We start from the raw sequence: 23,714 nt of genomic DNA on the forward strand, positions 1-23,714 counted from the left end.
TTTTTTTAAGCCACCAGTACATAACACTAAACATGATTTAATAATGGAAAGACTGGCACAGCCTTAAAGGAATATCATCAAGTAGGCAAGGTATGCTTGTGACTTATTATAAAAGTTAAATTGAGTCGGAACCATAATCCAGATTCTTTACATAATTATGGCAGGAGGGTGTGGAAGAAGGAATATCAATTTTTTTTTTTTTAAATGGGAAGCTTCTAAAGTAAAACATTGATCTCCCATTTCCCTCAGCTAGCTCTCTTAAAAATGTAATTTTTCATTTGCATTAATGCAATAGCTAATTTAAAATCACACTGAGTTTTTGGTTTAGTTTTTTTAATGCAGGAATTTGAACAATTTTTATCACAATAATTGGGGCAATTTCTTCTCTCCTTAATCAAGCTGATCACAAAGTAAATGGTAACAAAACATTATTGGCTTAGCCACACACAGAAATGACTTAATTAAAATGACACAATTTGATGTTGTGGGCAAAATCAGAGAAGTGATTGAAAAGGGAGAATTTGCTGCATTACACTCAGTGAAATCCTAAATAAACTTTGCTACAATTAGAACCCAGATCACTCTGCACTGTTTGGAGCAGCAGTGCCAAAAATCACAGATCCAAACACAGAATGGGTCAGGAATCACAGATCCAAACACAGAATGGGTCCACACATCCAAACACAGAATGGGTCAGGAATCACATCCAAACACTGGGATGGGTCAGGAATCACACACCCAAACACAGAATGGGTCAGGAATCACACACCCAAACACTGGAATGGATCAGGAATCACACACCCAAACACAGAATGGGTCAGGAATCACACACCCAAACACTGGGATGGGTCAGGAATCACACATACAAACACTGGAATGGATCAGGAATCACACACCCAAACACAGAATGGGTCAGGAATCACACATCCAAACACTGGGATGGATCAGGAATCACACACCCAAACACTGGAATGGGTCAGGAATCACACATCTAAACACAGAATGGGTTTTCTTTGGGATGGGAATCCTTTATCCCGGTCGGGACTGGGATGCAGGGGCACAGCCCGGCTGTTCTTTGGGATGGGAATCCTTTATCCCGGTCGGGATGGGGATGCAGAGGCACAGCCCGGCTGTTCTTTGGGATGGGAATCCTTTATCCCGGTCGGGATGGGGATGCAGAGGCGCTGGGTGAGGCAGGGCCGGGCTGGAGCTATTGGAACTCGAGGTGTGGCTGCGATTGCCGCAGATCTTCCGCCGATAAAGGAGCTTGCATCAGCTGCCGGCGGCTCCCGCGGTGACTCAGCGATCCCCAGGAATTCCTTTCGCTCTGCGTTCCGCTCGGAGCCGCGAGCCCGCTCCGTGCGCTCTCCTCGAATTCCGCACAGCCGGAGCACCGGGAGCTCCCGCCTGGAGCCATCCCAAATCCCAAACCCCAAACCCCAAATCCCAAATCCCAACCCAGGCAGTGCCATCACAAATTCCAAATCCCAGTTCAGGTGGTGCCGTCCCAATCCAGGCAGTGCCATCCCAAACCCCAAATCCTAAATCCCAACCCAGGTGCTGCATCCCAACCCAGGCGGTGCCATCCCAAATTCCAAATCCCAATTCAGGTGGTGCCATCCCAATCCAGGTGGTGCCATCCCAAATCCCAAACCCCAAATCCCAGCCAGGGCAGTGCCATCCCAAACCCCAAATCCCAAATCCCAAACCCCAAATCCCAAATCCCAACCCAGGTGCTGCCGTCCCAATCCAGGCGGTGCCATCCCAAATTCCAAATCCCAATTCAGGTAGTGCCATCCCAACCCAGGCAGTGCCATTCCAAATCCCAACCTAGGCAGTGCCATCCCAATCCAGTGCTGCCATCCCAAATCCCAAACCCCAAATCCCAAACCCCAACCCAGGTGCTGCCAGCCCAACCCAGGCAGTGTCATCCCAAATCTCAAATCCGAAATCCTAACATATGTGGTGCCATCCCAATTCCAAATCCCAATTCAGGTAGTGCCATCCCAATCCAGGCAGTGCCATTCCAAATCCCAACCTAGGCAGTGCCATCCCACCCCAGGTGGTGCCATCCCAAATCCCAAATTCCAACCCAGGCAGTGCCACCCCAATCCAGGTGGTCCCATCCCAAAACTCAAACCCAAAATCCCAACCCAGGCAGTGCCACCCCAAATTCCAAATCCCAGTTCAGGTGGTGCCATCCCAACCCAGGCAGTGCTATCCCAAATCCCAATCCAGGCAATGCCATCCCAAATCCCAAATTCCAACCCAGGCAGTGCCATCCCAATCCAGGCAGTGCTATCCCAAATCCTAAATCATCTCCTGTGCCACCCCTGTCCATGTGTGTGCAGGGCTCAGCAGCTGTCCTGGGGAGTGACAGGCTCACTGCTGCAGGTCCCAGCACAGCAAACTCCAGTTTGGAAACAAAATGGAGTTAGGAGAGCAAACATCCCTGGTAATTCTGGTGATTTATTTTTTTTTTTCCCTTCCTGTGATTTTGGCTTTCTCAAAAAAACCAGAATTTTGTCCATTCTGTAGAAGTCTGAAAAGTAGAACACCACCTCATAAAACTCTCTTTGATCAGGAGTCTGTGTTCTGGGTACTACACCAAAGCACCATGATTAACAAAATTAACTATGTCAAATATTTATTCAAAATAGTAAAATCCCATTACTATTATTATTATTATTATTATTATTATTATTATTATTATTATTACTATTATTATCTCCTACTGCCACTAAAGGTGGAATATTGAATTATATTGACCATTGGGTGGACCCAGCAGGAGAATTCTGGGGAGTTTTCTCTTCTTGCCTCTCAGCAATGAGTTAAGCCAGCCCAAGTTGAAGTTACTGTGGGTGGGCTGCCAAAATTTCTTCTGAAACAGGATTGTGGTTGTGTGACTTGGAAAATGAATTCTTCTGTTCCTTTCCTCACTAGAAAGACTCGTGCACAGGGAGTATTTGTGGGTGTTTGGGTTTGGTCTTCACAGAATTGGTCAGTCTGTGGTAGGAATAGCAGGTGCAGGAACATTTCTGCCTGTCTGAGCACAGGTGTCAAGACCAGACTTCAGGCAGCTCACAGCTGAACCTGGACTGTGCCCACATTTCTGCCTCACCTCTGAGAGCAGCTCAGGCTGCTTTAAATCTACTGAATCTACTAAAACCCAGCCTTGCTTGCCATGCTGTGCCTGCTTTCCAGTGTTTCAGTCTCTTCCCTGAGCACTGACAGGAAGCAACAACAGCCTGTGTGCACTTCAAGATGTCACAAGACTTGATTTTCGTCACCAGACACTGACAGGGCAGACATTTCCTTTGGGCTGTGTCATGTTTAAACACTGGCCTCCAAGAAGGGGAAGAATCCCAAAGTTACATTTCCAGTTAGCCTCATTCTTAGAACTCTGAAAAACCCTGAGTGATTACAAACATATGGGAATAAAACTGATGTGGACAAAAAAAAAATAAATATTCATTTAAACCAATCAGTCTTTGTCATTTATTATGCATTATTATATATTCCTGGAACTTTTTGTTCCAGAAAGTCTGCTCCTTCTCCTGAAACAGGTACTGCCTTTTCTAGGTTCTATTCATGAAGTTTAGGAGGGACTTTAAAACCAATTTTGGAGTCTGCCCATTTCCTTTGCATTGAGATCAGTAAGTCTGGACAAGGTGATGAAATGATGATGAAGTCAAGAGAAATTTTTGTGCCCAGTTTGCACAATGCAGCTCCAAAATACAATCCATCACCTAACCTAGAAAATATCTCCCTGCCAGCTGTGGTTTTCAGCACCATGCCCTTTTGAATCAGCATCCAAAGTGATTTAACAGCACAACTGATCAAAACCTCAGTTCTCACTGAGCTCTGACACACTCACAAGTGATTTTCTGTTTGTTTAGCTGATCTCACTGCAACAGCCTTGAAAGTGATTTTTCAGTAATTAAACTAATTTATGTCGATTTTGGAGGAGTTGGTCACTTTTTTGGAGCAGAGTGGGCTCTGAGGAGAGTGGTTTACTGTGAAATATTGGTACCCAATCTGCTGCTGAGGCAAACATTTCCTATTCATAAAACCCAAACCAAAAGGAGTCCATAGCATTCACAAGCCAATTGCACTTTAATATCAATGAAGGCTAAAAATCCTAAAAATGAGGAGAATTCGAGCCAGAAAAGCCATAGTGTTGCTGAATTCATTGCTGTCCAGCACAGGGATAATTCACAATTTAAACAACTGACTGTGGGTTGCTCTGTACATTAATATTTCACAAGGTACACTCACAATGCAGGGAATACCCATCTCCCAAATGCAAATACTGTGCTCTGTGATTTTCAAGATCCAGTGAGAGTTTCAGGACTAGAGGACCCGAAAGACAGAAGCCTCCTTTGTGCTCAGCTCTCTTCTCTAACCCTTTTGCCAAAACCAAAACTGGCCCTGACCTGAGCAGCACAGCAGGACCCTCATGGATTTGTTCTCCTGGGGAGGACACAAACCTCAGGGACCAAATATTGAGATCAAGAGGCTCTGGGACCCTTCCAAGAAAAGCCCTGGGGTGCAGCAGGTGAGCCCTGAGGGGAGCTGGGGACACCTAAACTGGTCCCTGTGTGCCCTCCTCATCCCAGAGAACAGCACAGAGCCCCAGGTCTAAGCAAGCCCCTCCTGCTCCTGGAGAGGAGGAGGACTTTCCTAAAATTGATTCAAAAATAATTAAAAACCAGTATGAGGTGCTGTCTGTGGAATTAAATATTTTTCAGCCTGCTATGTGCCTCTTAGTCCAAAACTACTTTTAGATCACCAAGAGAATGGACAGCTCACATCAGCCTCTTGCCTCCCAATATTTGGAATCCCTCTGTCACTGCACTGTGTTATTTCTTACTCCAGCACATCAGCTTTTGTAACAGAAAATGTGTGCCAAAAACTCACCTCTGCAGAAAAGGAACAGCTCACCCTGTCCTTTCCCCAAAGCAGATTTGGTCAGGATGGATTTGCCAAGTTCTCAGATACTCTATAATTCTCATTTGGCTTCCTGACATTCATTTAATTCATTTAATTTGGAAAGGAAAACTCACAGTGATAATTTCTGTGAAAACACTGGATCACAATATTATTTTTAAAAACTCAAAACAAAAGAAGGGAAATTAGTGGGATACATTAATTAACTTGTCTGCTGCCCTATCCCTCCTGCCATGCACTGAGCTCCTGGCAGTGGCGCTGCTTGTGCAGAATGAACGATTTGTCACTCCCCAGCTGCTGCCACATCCACTGCTGGCTGGGCTGCTGGGAATGCATCCCTCACCTGTTCCGAGTTCCTGGCACTTCCATTATCGCCGAACTCCAGGCACAGCCCCAGCCCGGCAGCTGCCACCACACCCAGCCCCACCAACGTCGGGCAAACATCTCCCACAACCTGCGTGATGCAAGCAGCAGCCAGATCGATTTTATTGATTTTGAGATGGCTGCTCGCTAATTCATATGGAATTATTTGCAAGAGTTTTCCACCTAGGGTTTGGATTTGAACTTGTAGTCGACTTATCTGTTCCAGCGACTGCTTATTATTATTGCAAAGCATAAAATATTACATAAAAAGTGAGGTAGGTGCTTTTTAAATTATCAAAACTGTGGATACACGGAGCAAATTTCCACAAGGCAGCTTTCAGTTCTCTTTTAGTTTTAAAACAAAGCTTCTTCTGGCTTAACACCTCGGCAGTCGCTGATTAATTTCCTAAACTCGATATCGGTGCTGAAAAGTGCGGCGTTTCCCCGGTTCGGGCGGAGGGTTTGACTGTCCCCAGATCCCGAAGTTTCCCCGGTTCGGGCGGAGGGTTTGACTGTCCCCAAATCCCGAAGTTTCCCCGGTTCGGGCGGAGGGTTTGGCTGTTCCCGAATCCCGGCGGCTCCGCAGGGACGCGCGGCGCGGCTCCGCTGCGCTCCCGGCCGTGCCCAGCAGGCGGCGCTGGCGCCCGCCCGAGCCGCGCTCGGGACCGATCCTGGAGCCGGCGGGGCCCGAACCGCATCCGGAACCGAACCGCATCCCGAACCGAACCGAACCGCATCCCGAACCGAACCGCATGCCGAACAGAACCGAACCGCATCCCGAACCGAACCGCATCCCGAACCGAACAGCATCCCGAACCGAACCGAACCGCATCCCGAACCGAACCGCATCCCGAACCGAACAGCATCCCGAACCGAACAGAACCGAACCGCATCCCGAACCGAACAGAACCGAACCGCATCCCGAACCGAACCGAACCGCATTCCGAACCGAACCGCATCCCGAACCGAACCGAACAGAACCGAACCGCATCCCGAACAGAACCGCATCCCGAACCGACCGCATCCCGAACAGAACCGAACCGCATCCCGAACCGAACCGCATCCCGAACCGACTGCATCCCGAATCTCACCCTGCATCCCGAACCGAACCGCATCCCGAATCTCACCCTGCATCCCGAACCGAACCGCATCCCGAACCGAACCGCATCCCGAACCGAACCGCATCCCGAATCTCACCCTGCATCCCGAAACGAACCGCATCCCGAACCGAACCGAACCTTATTCCGGACCGAACCGCATCCCAACCCGCATCCTGCATCCTGAACCGAACCTCATCCTGAACCTCATCCCGAACTTCACCCTGCATACCGAACCGAACCTCATTCCAAATTTCACCCTGCATCCCGAACCTCCTCCCACGTCCTGAAGCAAAATTCGTCCCGAAATTCATTCCAAACTTCATCCTGCATCCCGAACCTCATACCGCATCCCGAACCTCATCCCAAACCACATCCTGAACCGAACTGCATCCCGAACCTCATCCTGCATCCTGAACCGAACCTTATCCTGCATCCCGAACCGCATCCCGAACAGCATCTCGAACTGAACTTCATCCTGTATCCCAAACTTCATCTTGCAACCCGAACTTCTTCCTGCATCCCGAACCTCATCCTGAGTCCCGAACCTAATCCTGCGTCCCAAACTTCATCCCGCATCCCGAACCGCAGCCCGAACCACATCTCGAATTTAATCCCGACCCACATCCCACATCCCTCATCCCATACCCCTCATCCCACATCCTGCATCCCATCCCGCATCCCGCATCCAGCCCCGCAGGGCCGGTCCTGGCAGCGACCAGGGAGTCACCGCATCCCGCACCTCCCCGCATCCAGCTCCGGGTCCCGCCCCGCATCCAGCCTCGGGTCCCACCCCCCGTCCTGTCCCGCATCCAGCTCCGCATCCCACCCGTTATCCCACCCACATGCGGGTCCTCATCCCACCCCCCATCCTGCCCTGCAGCCCACACCTGCATCCAGCCCCTCATCCCGCCCCCATCCCATCCCATCCCATCCCATCCCATCCCATCCCATCCCATCCCATCCCATCCCATCCCATCCCATCCCATCCCATCCATGACGCCCCCACCCCACCCCTCATCCAGCTCCCCATCCCGCCTCCATCCCACCCCATCCCACCCCATCCCATCCCATCCCATCCCATCCCATCCCATCCCATCCCATCCCACCCCATCCCACCTCACATCCAGCTCCCCATCCCACCCCATCTCACCCCACTCCACATCCCGCCCCCATCCCACCTCTCATCCAGCTCCCCATCCCGCCCCCATCCCATCCCATCCCATCCCATCCCATCCCATCCCATCCCATCCCATCCCATCCCATCCCATCCCATCCCATCCCATCCCATCCCATCCCATCCCATCCATGCCGCCCCCACCCCACCCCTCATCCAGCTCCCCATCCCGCCTCCATCCCACCCCATCCCACCTCACATCCAGCTCCCCATCCCACCCCATCCCACCCCCTCCCGGCCCCCCATCCCGCCCCCACATCCCTCCAATCCCGGTGCCCAGAGCCACGGGGACATCTCCGTTTATCCCAGTGTCACACAGCAACCAACTCGTGTCAGTGCTTGTTCCAAACTCACTTAATGCTAAGAGCCCCAGCGCTATTAAAACTGAAAGAATGAGCAAATTCAAACACAATTAATCATTTCCTCATTTTTCCTCTTTTGTTAGAATCAGATTAGGCAGCCTCAGCTTGGAAACTTCCACGGGCACACAATAAGAAATCGTATGAAAGGGGTTTGCAAAAAGAGGAAATAAGAAGTAACATAGAGAGAGAAGGTTACAAATAACTGAGTGACCTACAAAAATATTGCCAAATCATGCACCGTGTCTTACCTTTGATAACAAATTCCTTTTGCAAACAATTGCATGATTTTAAAAGCCTGCTGTAAAGGGAAAACCTTAGGTAGAACTCGAAATTTAAAAAAAAAAAAAAAAATACACCCATCCAATTAAAAATTCCAGTTCTTTGGCTGAGTGCAGGCACACACCACATTTCACTTTCTTTATTGCAGCTGCAGGAAGGAGATTTTTGGGGCTGTTCCTGGGGCCCTGGCCCAAGTGCACCTCAGTGCCAATTCCCCCTGTTCACAACAGGGAGATGGAAGGGAAACGAGGGAACAGAAAAAGAGAAACAGGGATTGGGGTTTTTTCCACCCATGGGCTCTGAAACAGATCTTGGCCTCGCTACCTAAGGGAAAGTCACAACTGCAGTTAAAGTCAGAACTCTGGAGCATCCCAGCTAAAAGAAACAAACCCCTTTTTTATAGCTTGTCCCCCTGCAGTTTTGTCCATAGATTCTGCTTTAAGAGGATAAACACCTTCAGCAGTGAGCCTTGTGCTGAGGGAATAACTCACCTTGGGATGCAGGGCAGCTCTGAGCACGTGTGGCAGAGCAGGCCTGGGATGATCCTGAAGATCCACATTTGGGGTATTTTGGGGATATAGAGCTTTAACGTCATCATGTGCTTTCCTTTCCTTTCTGAAACAAAACTACAGCTCTGTGCATATCACAATCAAATATTTTTGCCTTCCAGGTGCCTTAAAAAGAGCATAACCCAGCCAATCCCATGAATGGTGTATAGGAAATGTTAAGGGAAAATTCATATTCATACACTTAAATCCACACTGGGGTGTCAGAAAACTCACGTGGAATTTGCAGCTCTAACCAGCGACCGTGCTTAAAAGAATAAAAAAAGTAGGAACCATTTCGAGTAATTTCCCCTGAAAATTCATATAAAAAATTAGGATACAAATATTTGATTTTGAGCTCTGGCACTGCTTGCCCTCCTCCCTCCAACAGGACCAGCAGGAGCTGAAAGGCAGTTTGATCTTTGTTACATTGGGACCGGGGAATCCAAGCAACCCTTTTACAAGGCATCGTAATTGTTTGTACTTGCAAAACTGGATTAAGAAATCACTGCTATTCTTAAAGCACATTTATCACATCCACAGAAAAGTCAGCACATTTCCCCAGCCCCAGCCAACCAGGGAGAGCTCCCGCGTCCCGCCCACGCCCGCTGCATCCTCCCCTTCCCCAGAGCAATCCTGCTCCTGGCCACTGCAGCCCGGAAAAGGGCCCCAGCCCCAGCAGGGCACACCTGCCCCAGTGCTGGCAAACACCTACACTGGGAGCTCTGCAGCAGGAGGGGGAGCTGGGAAGGACTCCCAGGTGTGGAAGGCACCAGCCCTCCTCTGTTCCAAAGAGTCTCCAGCAGCCCCGCACAGGGTAACTGAGATGAGGGGAAATGAGCTTATATAAGGGGTGCCACTGCACCTCTCAGGTTTTGAAGTTTGAACTTCTCAAAGTCTCACAAAACGCGTTTTCCTGTTATTTAAATCCATTTGTTCTTCGACTGAAGCTTAATTTAAAAAACATGTCTTTTGAGCTGAGTGCAAGCCTGACTAATTCTGCTGTAAATGCTGCTGAAGATGAACAAAACTAACACTATAATTGAAAAAAAACCCAAAAAAGGCCTCATGGCTGCAGAACAGCCACACTCAGGCTACTGCCCAAGCTGTGAGAGCACAGCTCTCCTTTTGTTAGCTGACTCAAAATTAACACCCATGCTGCTAAAATCTGTACCAGATAGAGGGAAACCCTGAGGACAGAACCCAGATGGAGTTCCTCTACTCATGTGTTTTCTCTTTCTGTTTCTCTCTGGTGTGTTTGGCTCCTGTGTTTCCCTTTCCCAATGAAATGTCCTTGTTTTGTTTTATCCTTCCAGCCCTTTCCTGCTCTGCTCCCCCTGGCAGCACAAACCAAGTCCTTTTTCTTTTACCTCTGTTGTTCTGCTCCTCAAAGGAGCTGCTGCCCTCCAGGCCCAGCCTCAGTGGGAGCTGGGCCATTCTTTCCCCACTCTCCAGGGAAAAGGAGGAAAAAATACCATGGATATCATCCTTGCTTCTCACCTCAACCCCTGTGTCCTTCTCCCATGCAAGAAAAGGATTTTGGAGAATTTCAGCAGAACCCTGGGATAGCAGACCTGTACATTCTGGTTAATTCTCTTGACTGTTTCACACTTCCAGAAATGTCTCATGGATATTCCCAGTCTATTCCTCACGTCAGAATTTCTGTTGCTGATATTTAACAAGCAATATCATAACCTGGGAACCAAAGATGCAGAAAACAACATTTTTATTTGTTATTTTCAGTTCAGGAATGTCTGTTTTCCAGACATACTCTGCCTATAAGCAGCTGTCCTCATGTTCTCCACAGGCACTCAGGGCACCCTCTGTTTTAAAGGGCATTTCTTGCTACCTGCAGGGCAAGTTGAGAATTGAGATTTCAGTTTCCATTCTCCTGAAATGTTTGCATTCCATCCTTCTTTCTATAATCTCCTTGAACAAGAAAAGTCATTCTAGACTCCCATTGTCCAAGAAAAACAGACATTTTCTCAAAAGAAACTTGATGGCAGCCCAAAGTGTTGTTCTGCCCCTCTTGCTGGCCAGGGCTGCTGTGCAGCCTTACCTACATCCCACCACTGCCAGAGAAGGAAATGGATTTTTTTCCCCTCTTGGCAACTCCTGGGGAGGTTCACTATTGTGTTCTGGGAGTCCTCGTTCTCCAAGGCTATTGTGAAAACTGTAGTAAACAGAACTTTCAGCACCAGGATGCAAGGAACAGGATCCAAGGCTGGAGCACTTGCCAAGAGGGGATGTGACCGCTGCCCCATTCCGCGGGGATGGTACAGCAGTTCATCCCAGCTGCTGCCTCCAGCACATTCCGTAACCAGGGGGACAAAGGTGGCAATCACCGACGGGCCAGGCCGCACAAAACAGCACCAGGATGTACAAAAATTTCCTTCCCATCAGGCAAGGGAAGCATGGATCTCAATTCCAGCCAGGGGCTCCATTTGTGTCAGCAGATTTCCATGAACTGTTGTGGAGCCCCATGATTACGGCAGCAGAGCTGATGACAACTGAGGGTTTGGCCCAGGGGCTGCAGCTGAAATGCTCCCAGAATTCCAATTAGTTTCTCTGCTGTTTGGCAAGAGTGTGTGATGTCAGACAGGCCAAATGGTTCACATTTGTAGAAAACCAGATAAGCAGCTGAGAGTGGTGAATCTGAATGTTTAGGGAGCTGAGATTACAGACAGAATTAAGCTATAATGCAGAAGTTGTATTGCATGCTGAATAAAATAAAATATTTTATAATAAATAAATTTAAAGCAATAAATATTATAAAATGAGTAATAGATAAAGCTAAGCTTCACAGCTATGCAGTGAAGTGTTCTGTGTTATCTTTACTACGAAGATAGTGATGCTCTTGTAGATTCAGAGAGGATGAAGGAAACATAATGTTAAATTTAATGTTTAGGGAAAGATTACATGGATTTTACTGATCATGAAACATTCAGCATAGAGGGAAGAACGGATGAAAGGAACTCCAGATGAAGGCAAATAATTGCTTGGTACCACTGATCTTCAACTTTCAGGCACATAAAGAAAGATAGTGGGGGTGTTAAAGACAGAAAAGGTTTGATCTGATTTGATCCCAATCAATTGACCTTTAACTTCTGGGGGTCAGTCCAGCCCCTGGTGTCCACAGGTCATAACAAAGCTGTAAATTCCTTTTACTTTCTTCCAGCCCAGCTTCCCACTCACTGTCAATTACCCTCAGGTTGTACCAACAGTCCTCCAGTGGCCTCTGCAATGTAGAAGCCCATTTAAATTGCTAATTGATTCAGAAAACATCACCTGGTTTTTACTAACATTTCATCACTTCTCGTATCACTGTTAATTGGATTCTTTGGGGGTGTTGAAATCAAACCTAAAGAAGCTGCTTGCCACGTCTGTAAGGCCATTCTGGCACAAAGCAGAGCCCTGCATCCATCCCAATGCATCCATCAAAATCTTTCTGGTCGTGCAAAGGTTCTGTGCAGAAAGATGCCAGAGCCTTCTCTCAGTTTTAACATTTTTCATCAGCCAAGCAGAAATGTTTGGCACAGGGAGAACGGGTAAGAGAAGAGTCAGGGTGAAGATGCCCACGAGGGGGTAAGTCCAGGGTCACTTTCAGACAGAAATGAGCCAAACAAGTGTGCACAGAGCATCTTTTAGAACTTCACACCTTTCTGGAAGCTGCTTCTCCCACCTCATGGGTTTGTCACCTTCTAGCACCTTCCTCGCCCTCAGGAAGGAATGACATGCTTGGAATCCAAGGAAAAGCTGATTCACAGTTCCCATTCTTGAAGGCATTTTTTTTTCTGTACAAAAGCAGTGGTTTGGGTTTTAGCAGGAATGGATATTTCTCTCTGCACACCAGATTTTGTCCAGGCAGCTTTAGTTGCACTGGAGTCTGAAATTGTTTTTCAAACTTGGGAAACCAAAGTTGCAGAAAACAACATTTTTATTTATGTTCAGATCAGGAATGTCTGTTTTGTGTAATGGGCTGCAGAACACTCCCCAAAACAGAGAGCTGGGGAAAAGAACCCCCTCAAAGCCTTCCCACAGTCATGAGAAAAGGAGCAGGAGCCTAAATTCTGCTCATCTTTCTGCCAGAAATGAGGGGAAGTCTCAATTCTTGCAGTCCCTGACACCCAAATCACCACATGAATAGAAATTGTTCCATGGTGGTGACAGCAGGCATGTGCCAGCATGTGTGGCACTGTGGGATAAGCACTGACTCTACAAAGATATTTTAAAAATTGACAGAAAATACAGAAGATCTTTGCTGACAGCAAATATTTGTAGCATTCAAAGTGAAGCTTTATCCTTCAGCTCTGTCCTTTAAGGAAATCCCTGAAAAGGTCAAATCACCTTGCTGGTTTAAGGAGTTAAAAAAAAACAATAAAAACCAGTAATTTATGGGAATTTCTCTATTCACTTATATTCCAGGAATAACTAAAGCCACTTGGCAAAAAGGAATTTCTCAAATTCTGCTTTGAGCAGAAAACATTCTGGAAACTTTTGCTATGGCAATGCTTTAAAAATTACCCCCAGCCTAATTAACATCTGCTTTAGGAGCTGAAGTTATTACAGGGTCATTTATCTACTGCAAGGATCTTGTACACAATTGAGCAGATTTTTAATGTTTAACATTTCTGCCCATAAACCACCAACAAGAGCCATTCACCTAAGGGAGCATGTAATGGGTAATTCAGGGCTGTGTTTCTCTTCAACATTTCTCACTAATTCCAGCTTTTCTAATCACAGGAGAGGTAGCATCACCCATGGCAGAAGTGCAGATCTTTCTAGAAAGCTCAAAGAAGACTTAGAAATTTTAGTACCATAAGATAAACAACAACAACAAAACAATTTAAAAATAAATTTAAAAAGCAAACTGGATATTCAATAACTGCAATTCTTATAAATTCAATTCTTCTGCAAAGGGCCTGATGTGAATGGTCTCAGATGCAGTAGGTTTATTAGGAAATAAATCTGGGAATATGTTTTTGGAAAGGTCCTCTCCAAAATGCAGGTTTCCCCACCTGCAGCCTGGCTTTTCTGAGATATGGTTGGCCTGAAGGTGATAACCAAATCTTCTGCTATCCTCATTTTTTAGGGGAATTATTCCTCCAACAGGGGGATTTCATTTCCCACTGTTAGACTGGCCAGTTGCTTAGCAGGAGAGATGGGATTTTGGGGCACATGTCACAGGATGCACCATTCAGGCAGGGAGCAAAGTCCCAGAATTTAGGAAGATGAATTTCTCTCAGCTCAGGCAACCTGCAGCACATCCATGGGTGTCTCTAGGGCTCAGAAAGTCCAGGTTTTACTAAGGCTAATCTCAAATTTAAGAGATCTGAAGTCAACCCTTCTTCAATTAATTTTGGCTTTTCCTAAAGTTCTTTTTGTGCAAATCAGTCTCAAGATTTTGGAACAACTTTTTGATCATTGTTCTGGCTGCTACTTTAGTTTTGTTCTGGTGTTTGGGATTTTTGGAACAAAATAAGTAAATTCCTAGACTGAGGAAGTATTTCTTCTACCTGGTTTGTGTTGGTCTGTAATCCTCCATTCATGCTCTTGGTGTGGCCTTTCCAAAGAAACAAAGAGTGAAAAGAGGATTTTTTAAAATCTTGGGGGCTGCTGATGTTCCTGCAGCTGAAACCCAGCAGGTAAAAGGGGATGCAAATCCAAGATCCTAAAACAATTACAGTCCTGTCTCACTTAAAAGGGATTTAAGACTGGCTTAGGTCCAGGGCAGTTCTCTACCTTTGAGAGAATTCATATTTGAATTTGAAATGAGTGCTGGGCAAGTTTTATAATTTATTTAAATGGGCATTGAGAAGAGCTTCAGCAGCAGCTCAGTGGTTATTATTTAAGCTTAAAGGGAACAGAGAATTGGCTTCTGGAAAAGCAGAGCTGTGGGAAAGTGGGAAGGAAAAGTGTAGCTGGAAGCCAACAACACTCAAGAAGAAATATCTATAAAATGGGGTTTAGACATGAGAGGGAATTATCAAACATAGTCTTAGAAATAACTTGACCAGATATTGGGGAAACACAAGCATAAAATATTTAGATAATCAGTTTTAAAGGATGGAAAGATAATGCAGAGAGAAAGAGGTGAATTTAACACCTCTCAGATCTCAGAGCAGCTTGTGCACATTCCTGCTCTCACCTGGCTACTAGAAATCAGCATTTATTTTCTCAATTTAAGTGGCTTCAGGGTATTAGAGAACCAAATAAATGCTTCTGGGAAATAAGTTTTACTGCTGTCTTTTTGGGGAAAAAAAAACAACAAAAAAAAAAACAAACAGATATTTTTATAAGAGCTGTTTCTCAAAAATACAAACATTAATTTAAAGCAAAGTTTGAGAGCATTAAAAAACCTGACCTGGTAAATAGACTGGACAATAAGAGATCACATCACACAAGTTAAAAAACAAGAACGTTATAAAATAAAAAAAGCTGAATTAAAACATCAATGGAGCTGAGATTTCCAACCAAAAACAAACAAAAAAAAAATCAATTAAATTTAAGAAGGTACATTTATGAATAAAACTCCAGACAAAACCAGCCTGGAGCTGTGTGATGAGTAAACAGGAAAATGGAACCACAACACACAGTTTGGGAGGAGGCTGCTGCCATAGGTGAGAGCCACTCCAGGTTTTTCTTTCTCCTGAGCTAAGATTAGCAGGTTTAATAACTCAGTTCCAAGGGACAGGCTGTAAAACCAATACCTTTTCTCCTAATTCCTAGTAGTGTTCTCAACCTATATCTACAGACAAAAGCAATTTTATTATCTTATTGTTCTCCTAACCTCAATGGAAGTTAAAATCCTTCAGTACTCCTGCTCTGCTTTACTGTGTGGAATATTAAATCTGAAATTCTGCTTTTCCCTTCTTGGGTATTTATTGTTATGCTATCACTCCATTATAAAACATTCTTGTTGTTTTCTCCTGCCTGCACAACTGTCCTTGAAGGGCAAAGCTGCCCAAGTGCCAGACTACAAAAAGCCATTTTCCCCCAAAAACCTTTCCTGTTGCCAGTTCCCTCTCCTCTCAGTATAATCCTTCTGTTTCTAGCAGTGGAACCAACAGCACCCCCAGTGAGCTGAAACTTCTGTGGTCTGTCTGCAAGAAAGAGATGCACATTTTTTTCCACTCATATTTAAAGAGTTGTTTTGCTCTCTGGAAGCAGGTGTAAATTATTACTGAAAAAAAACCCCACCAAAATGTGGAAAACCAGCTGTTACAAAAAATAAATTACTTCAGTTGTGACCAAATTTGAGCTGTCACACTCTGAGGAGAGAGGTTATGATAAGATAATCTTGGTTTCTGATACACTTCATTATCTGTATTTCATCCTGTAAAAAATCAGCTTTTCAGTGATTGATGATACAAATTGAATTACCTATAAAGTCTATTTAGAGAAAAAAATTCAGCAAAGGGCCAGACTCCACACAACACAAAGAGAGTTTTTATAAGTGGAAAATCTGTTACTAAGCATATTTGAGCAGGAATAAATTAAATACAAAATTAATTGTAGTATACCATGAGAATTCCCCAATTGAATCTGATTTTCTGTCCTACCATTCTACCTCTATTTTTGCACTTTGCTTCCACAGCTTTGGCTCCAGGTTCAGCTGCTGGAGCAAAGAACAGAGCACAGAACAATGACCAAATCTCCACAATTTTCAAATAAAAGTCAGAGAGTTTCTATTAAATTTACTTTAGTTCCCTGAAACAAGAGTGATTTGCCAGGTTCTGCTCCATGGTGCACTGAGCTGCTGCATTTTGTTATTTATTGCTTTATATGAAGCTCAAATACCAGAAACCAGCACAATGGTCTCTGTAAATTCCCAGAATTGCATTGTTTTGCTCATGCAACAACAGGGTAAGAAAATACTGTTAATGAAGTTCACAGAGGAAAATCTTCTGTAGAAAAAAAATTTGTTTCATGACATCTGCTCCACGTCCCATTGAAGGGATGCTTCTATATTAACTTATGTAAATAAAAGTCAGAATTCCATAGTATGCAAATGAGCTATTAATAAAAAATTACCAAGGCTTACAAGTATATAAAAGACTTTTTGAAGAGATTTTTCAGCTCTCCTCTGCTAATACTGAGGACTCAGAGCCACAGAGAGCAATCACAAGTGCTACTACAATAAAAATAACTCAGATTTCGTTCTGAGAAACACAAAAAAATTTATTTGCATTATCAGTTAGTTACAATCTGAGGGAATAAAAAAAATCCCAGCAATGTGGAAATATTTAAAATTGAGGTTTGAACTATATTAAAGCCATCAACCAACACCACCCCCCTACTCTCAACCTGCCTTTATTTAATCAATTACATCTTGTAACAAAGAAATTTTTAGCAGGGAGTATTTATATCCTAAATTAGAAATGCCAGGTTTCTGGCTGCTTTGTGTGTTGTTCCTGACCCAGTGTTATTTTTCCTCCATTTCTGACCCAACCAGCTATTTAAATTCACCAGGATGTTTGCACATGCTTCCTAATTCACTTTATATGTTAGCTAGCACTTTTTTTTTTTTAATTTTACCTTTTTTTTTTTTTTTTTGGCATTCAACCCCTTGACATGAAGAGGCAAATTCTATAGAGCTCAGGTTGAGTCAGCAGAAGGGCTGTTGCTATAGAATGGCAAAAACCTCCACAGAAATGGTCCAAATATCCTGAGAGAGGATGACAAAGCCAGGAGCTTCTCCAGTGGTGATGAAGGGTTTCAGGCACACAGTGGGCAGAAGTCCTAAAACACTTGAAAAATATTTAACTGAACAATAATGGAGCAGTGCCAAACACTAAAAGTTACCAAAGATAATTTTAATTGTTGTAGATATAATAGTGTTCAATGACAGCTGTTTTGGAACAAAAAGGTTATTTCCTGAAAATTATTGCAATATTTTTCTCCCAAAAATAGCCCCTGATTCACTGCTCAAGTTACCTGGCATCCTCTAATGCTCAGCACAGACTAACAACCAGCTATTAACTTTATTTTTTAGGAGCCTTCAGATCTTAAATGAAAATAATGGCTTATTTGAAAGACTAACAAGAGTCAGTTCAGAAGGGGAGCAGACAAACCAAGAGAACAATTTGCATGGCTGGAACGTGGTGCCTTTAATGTAACACCTATTTCAAACTGCTCTGCCTGCCCATATTTTATTTTCTTTACTTCTGCAAGATATAATTCAAGTAAGGATTAAAGTTACTGTTTCTCTGCCCAGCAGAATTCCCTGCACGTTTTTATGATGAAGGTTTAATCACAGAGTGAGGGGATATTTATAACACTTACAAAATCTCATCTGAGGCCTTTGGGTGCAGTATCTGTGTGAATTTACACACACACAAAAAAAAAAAAAAAAAATTAAAAAATTAAAAAAAAAAAAATAAAGACTGGGAAATTGGGTGCCCTAATAGGACAAACACTGGGGTAATTTTTCACTGAGTTCTGCCTGATCTCACACTCCTGCCTGGGTAAAATGCAGAAGGCAGAGCTTGGTGTGGATTTTGTTAGGTCACAACATCTGTGGATGAAGAAGCCTGTGCAGCACAATTTGTGAGAAGTAAGAAAAGGCTGCTCCCATTTTTTTTTGTGGTGATTCTTTCAGAACTAGCATGGCTAAAATAGCATTGTTTTAGGACATTTAGTGTTATAATAATGTATATTAATTACAAGGACAATCAAGAAAATGCTTTATTCAGTCTTTGGTCCTTTATCAAAAGCCATGCAACCCATTTGCTGTAAAGGCTAATGAAGACTAATTTCAGCAAACATCATTAAATCTATAAGATAATCTGAATGTCATCTAATTCTCTTCCAGTCTTTATTACCTATATCCACCCTAAATAATTCCAAAATGTGAAGCATTTAAGTAAAAAACCTGACTCGCTGGACCCTGATTTCCTTGGTTTAAAACCTCTTTGCAGTAGAAATAAAAAAGGTGCTGGTGGGGATGCTGAGAACTGATCCTCAGGACAAGGAGATGCTCCCCATGCCATGACTTTCCCTGGGATTTGGGAGCTGCAGTGTGAACTGTTGTTCTACAGCATCATCAGCATGTAATGAATGGGCAGCATTTCCTACGTCCATCTGAGCCCCCTGGAGATTTGGGGAAAATATGTAAAAAGCAGGGGTTTTAAAAATAGTGCCTCAAATTAACTCCATCACAACAATGTATAAAAACTATAAAGCAGGACAAAGGTTATAGGAAATGGAAGTACCAAGAGATCTTCAAGCAGTCCTCCAAAAGAAACAATGGGAGGGGGGGATTAATTATTTTTTCACAATTATGAGGCAGTGAGTACCTTTCTCATACTCCTACAAGGAAAACACAACCCTCTTCATGAGCATATGTTTAATTGGAATCTGGAGGCAAAGTTCTCCAGGTATTTTGAAGTTTGCACTTTTGAGGTTTTAGTCTTTACTGGAATCATTGACTTGCTGTGTAAGACAGCAAATGATCCCAAAGGAGTTACTTTGGGAATACAGCTTTATAACTAATATATTCCTATAACTTTAGGAATACAGCTTTATAACTAATATATTCCTATAACTTTATATTCCTATATTTCCTATTCAGATGTGATCTGCTGATACAATTATGCACAAATTATAAAGCATAAAACAATTGTATAGACAATTAGCTTTAGCAATGTAATATTATTTCTATTTTACATATGAGTAAAATGAGCAGTCCTTTAAAAGAAACAATTGGGGGGATTAATTATCTTTTTGAAAATTATGAGGGAGTGAGTACCTTCCTCATACTCTTACAAGGAAAACACAATTCTCTTCATGAACAAATGTTTAATTGAGCGTGGGAGCAAACTTCTCGAGACATTTTAAGTTAAAATTTTTACTTTTGAGGTTTTAGTCTTTACTGGACTCATTGATTTGCTGTGTAAGACAGCAAATGATCCCAAAGGAGTTACTTTAGGAACATGGCTGTGATCTGCTGACACAAACTTCTTTTATGGGCATACAACAATTGTATAGACAGCAATGACTTGTCTCACAGTGCTTTAGCAATGCAATAATATTTCTATTTTATAGATGAATAAAATGAGGCAGAGCTGGGTGACTTCAGTGACCTACAGGAAGTCAGTGACACGACCAGGAATAGAAGCAAGACCTCTCAGCAGCCCAGTCCCATGCTTTAACCACAACCCAGCCACCTCCTTCCCATCTCAGATTAGCACAACCCTGAGCCTTGGTTGCATCAGCTGCTCCTTTCAGATGGCTGAGCGTGTATAATTGTAGAAATCTGGATTTCTGAAGTTATGTTCATAAATCTGTCTTAGCTCCATCACCAAAGAAATTCAGATAAACTGGTTTTAAATGAGGCTCAAAACAACCTTTTGGTTGCCTTAAAGGGATCCTTCAGAAATAAATTTCAGATGGATTAGCACATCTGACAGATATCAGTATGTGCTTGATCTCCTTATTCCTATATTTTCTTTTGCCTGCTGACTGTGACGTGCAATTTGGGCCCAGCCCATTTAATCAGAGTGGGACTGGAACAGGAATATCAAATCCAACTACAGACAGTCCTAGAAAGGAAGTTCTTCCCTCCAAGATGAAATTAGAGAAATTAAGAGTTAGGGGAAGACTAAAGGTCAGGGAAAAAAGACTTTACAATTAGAGGTGGGCAGGCTGGTGTGATCTTTGGTGAATTTAAAGCAGGCACAGTTAGGATTTTGTTCTCCCTTTTATCCAAGCCTGGAAGTTCAGGCAAAGGAGGCTTATTTTGAAGGGGTTCTTGTTTTGACCCGCTCTGCAGTTATCTGTGACAAATCTGCATTGTGCTGGTTCTATCCCTCCTGCTGGATCCAAGGAGAAACTCACCCAGGCACTTCCAGGAGTGCACTTTACAGCCCAGCTTTTGCCATATATCTGTGTAAAATGCTACTGAGAGCAGCTGAATTCCCTTCAAGTAAAGAGTGTGCAAGCTGTAGATAGGACTGTGGTGGGGTATTATGACTTACTTTTTAAAAACATGCCTTCCCAGACCAAAAACTGCCAATAAAGACAGAATGAGATATGCTGAGGCAAGTAAGATATGCTTTTTATCAATAAAAGGACACCAGATATATGAACTGAAATATTACACTACCCAAGAGAAAGAACACGGGGTAACTTTAAGAAAAGGCAGCAGTACAGGACATTTTTAACTTATTTAAACTCCATTCCTTTAAAGCAATGCAATTTGCACAATCAGAACTTGCTGCTGTCAGATTTCTGGCTGCACTCTCAGAGTAGGAGATTGCCCTCTAGATGTTAAAAGTTTGGCTACTTCTCCATTCCATCCCACAACACCCAGATGGGACACACTGCAGGAGTGGTGATTTTAAATTTGAATAATTCACCCAGAGACTGAGAGCACAAACTCAGGGGAAACATAAAAAGTCAGCAAAAGATGGAATTTGTGTCTTTGCAGAGATGGGAAGGGGTAGAAATCCGTGTTAGCTTGCCACTCTTTTCAAGCCAATTGTAAAAATCACAGCATCACCTCCAGTAAATTCATTTTTCTAACCATAAACACCTACCTGGAATTCCTTAGGAATTGTTGCACAGAAATTCCTTCATCAAGATGGAAAAGAGAAATGAAACTGCTCAAGGGAGGTTATTTTGTCATTGCTAACACCCTTATCCATCTGGATATCCCACAAAGTGCTCATTTCAGTTTCTCATCCCAATGAGAACTATTTTTGCCATATGATTCAATTTAATCTACTTCAAATTTTCTGAATAATTGAAACACATAATGTACAGTCAGTCACTAATAACAGCAAGAAGAAATAATTTTTTTTTCAGATGCAATAAATGTTTCAAAAAGACTCACCATGAAAAACGGACTGATTAAAGTTAATATAAAATGCAACTCTTTCACATGAAAAGAATTAACTAATGCTTTTATACCCAATAAGAAAAACAGAGTATAATTGATCTTGTGTGAAGGCAAATTATCTTCTAATTTTAAAACCAGAGCTGATGCTTAGAGAGTCTTTTCTGCTTCTCTTTGAACTCAGGGGAGAACTGCCCATGGTTCAGGAAGGCCTGAGCCCGACATTTCATTCTTGTTTCATAACTCTCAGAGGTCCCAGCCAAACTTAGCAATTCTCCCAGATAAGCAGGGGAGAAAGTCTGGATCATCAAAATCTGCCCAGCCAAACAATGCAAACAAAAGCTTACGAGAAACTGATAAACGTCTTTATTATGACCATTTCATTACTGTAAAGGACAACTTGGTTACAGAATAGATAATACATTTGTAGCCTGTTTTGTTTCCTTATCAATACAGAAATGATTAGGTTTCTCTGAAAAAAAAATGCTCTTTGTTAAGAAAAAAAAAAAAAAAACCAGAATAATTCAAATTATAAATTAGGCCTATTCTTCATTACCAGAGAAAATGCAAGGGTTCTTCATCTCTTGATTCTTCAAATTAAGATTAGCTGTCTGAAAGAAACATTTAATGAGATATCAAATCCTACCTAAAAATCTGTGTTAAGCAGGAAATCAGACTAAGGGATCTTTTCCTTTCCTGTCTCGATCTGCTAAAATGCTTACTTATAAAATCTAAGTATTTTTTGCATAAGTCATGGTTCTGGTTTTGTTTTACATTTAATGAGCTCTGATCAAAAGGTGAACTTGCTAAAAGAAAATAATGTTCAGGACAGAAATAGACTGATAGTGTACTTGTAATATTTCTGTGCAAGCTGTGTTTGGCTGATTTCTCTGGACTGACTTAGATATATCTGTCTCAGCCGTGCAATTTAATTAAAATCCAAACTGTACTTTGTATTTCTGCCTTTATTAAAAACCTGGGCTCAAAGCAGGACTGCATAGTCACAACTGGATGTTATCAATACCTGCCAATTTTTGGAATGCTCCCAGCTGCATGCAGTTTGTAAAAGTTTGCACGTTAAAACTTTGATTTTGGGGCGGGATCCTCTGTTTTCAGACACTTAAACTAAATGGGGAATTCTCCAGCACAGAGAATTCTCTCACAGAGAGAGCAGCAGTTCTGTTCTCACCAGAACAGATCTCACAAATCTGAGCTCTGTGAGTGTCCAGCTCAGATCCTTCTCCTTTTAACTTTCTATTGAAACTCTACCTCAGCTATTGCTGTAAAGTGGTAGAAATATTAACAACCAAGGTATTTAAAACCTCTTATTGCTAAGATTGTTTCACCCACATTTGCCTCTTTGTTCATCCATGGTAATTCTGAGGGTTTGTTTGACTTGTTTTCAGGACCTGGCTTCTAATTCTGAGCCAGGGTATTACTGGAAGAGGTTATTACTGCAGTATGTTAAAATAATTTTTAAAATACCCAACCCAAACAATAAAAAATAACCACTTAAAAAATATATTTCCACATTTTCAAGGCTAAAAAAAATTCAGATGAAAGGGAAAAAGCAGGAATTGAAAAAAAAAATTCCTTGATCTGTCAAGGCAGAGGTAGCACCTCAAGCCTATACAAATAGACAGATAATTCTCATAAAAATTAACACAAGGCTTCAAGCCTCTGCAGACAGAAGATTGTTCTCATAAACAAAAGGCTGGAGGCAAAGTTAGTATCTGTAGGTAGTCCAGGTATTTTGACGTGTTCAACCCTAATCTATAAATTGCCTTCAGTATACAAATAATAAAGCAAATATGGGCTCTCTTTCAAAACGCTTGATGACTAACAACCATAATGAGGCAAATTTGGGATCCTCTCAACCTTCCAGTGATGTCCAAGGGATCAGGAGTTTTTCGAGATAAACTGTTGTATCCCGGGGCACCTCGAGTTCCAGGATGACTCTCTAAAGCCTGTTGATCTTACGCATTTTTTTTTTTTTTTTTTTTTCTCTACACATCTAGCTTCTTTTTCAAAGCCTCAGAGGCTGAGATAGAGGAGGTGACAGGCTTGTTGGGGCTTGCTGCTTTCGGAGAGGCACCGAGCGCA

Source organism: Oenanthe melanoleuca, chromosome 12, assembly GCF_029582105.1.
Source record: "Oenanthe melanoleuca isolate GR-GAL-2019-014 chromosome 12, OMel1.0, whole genome shotgun sequence".
NCBI lineage: Eukaryota > Metazoa > Chordata > Aves > Passeriformes > Muscicapidae > Oenanthe > Oenanthe melanoleuca.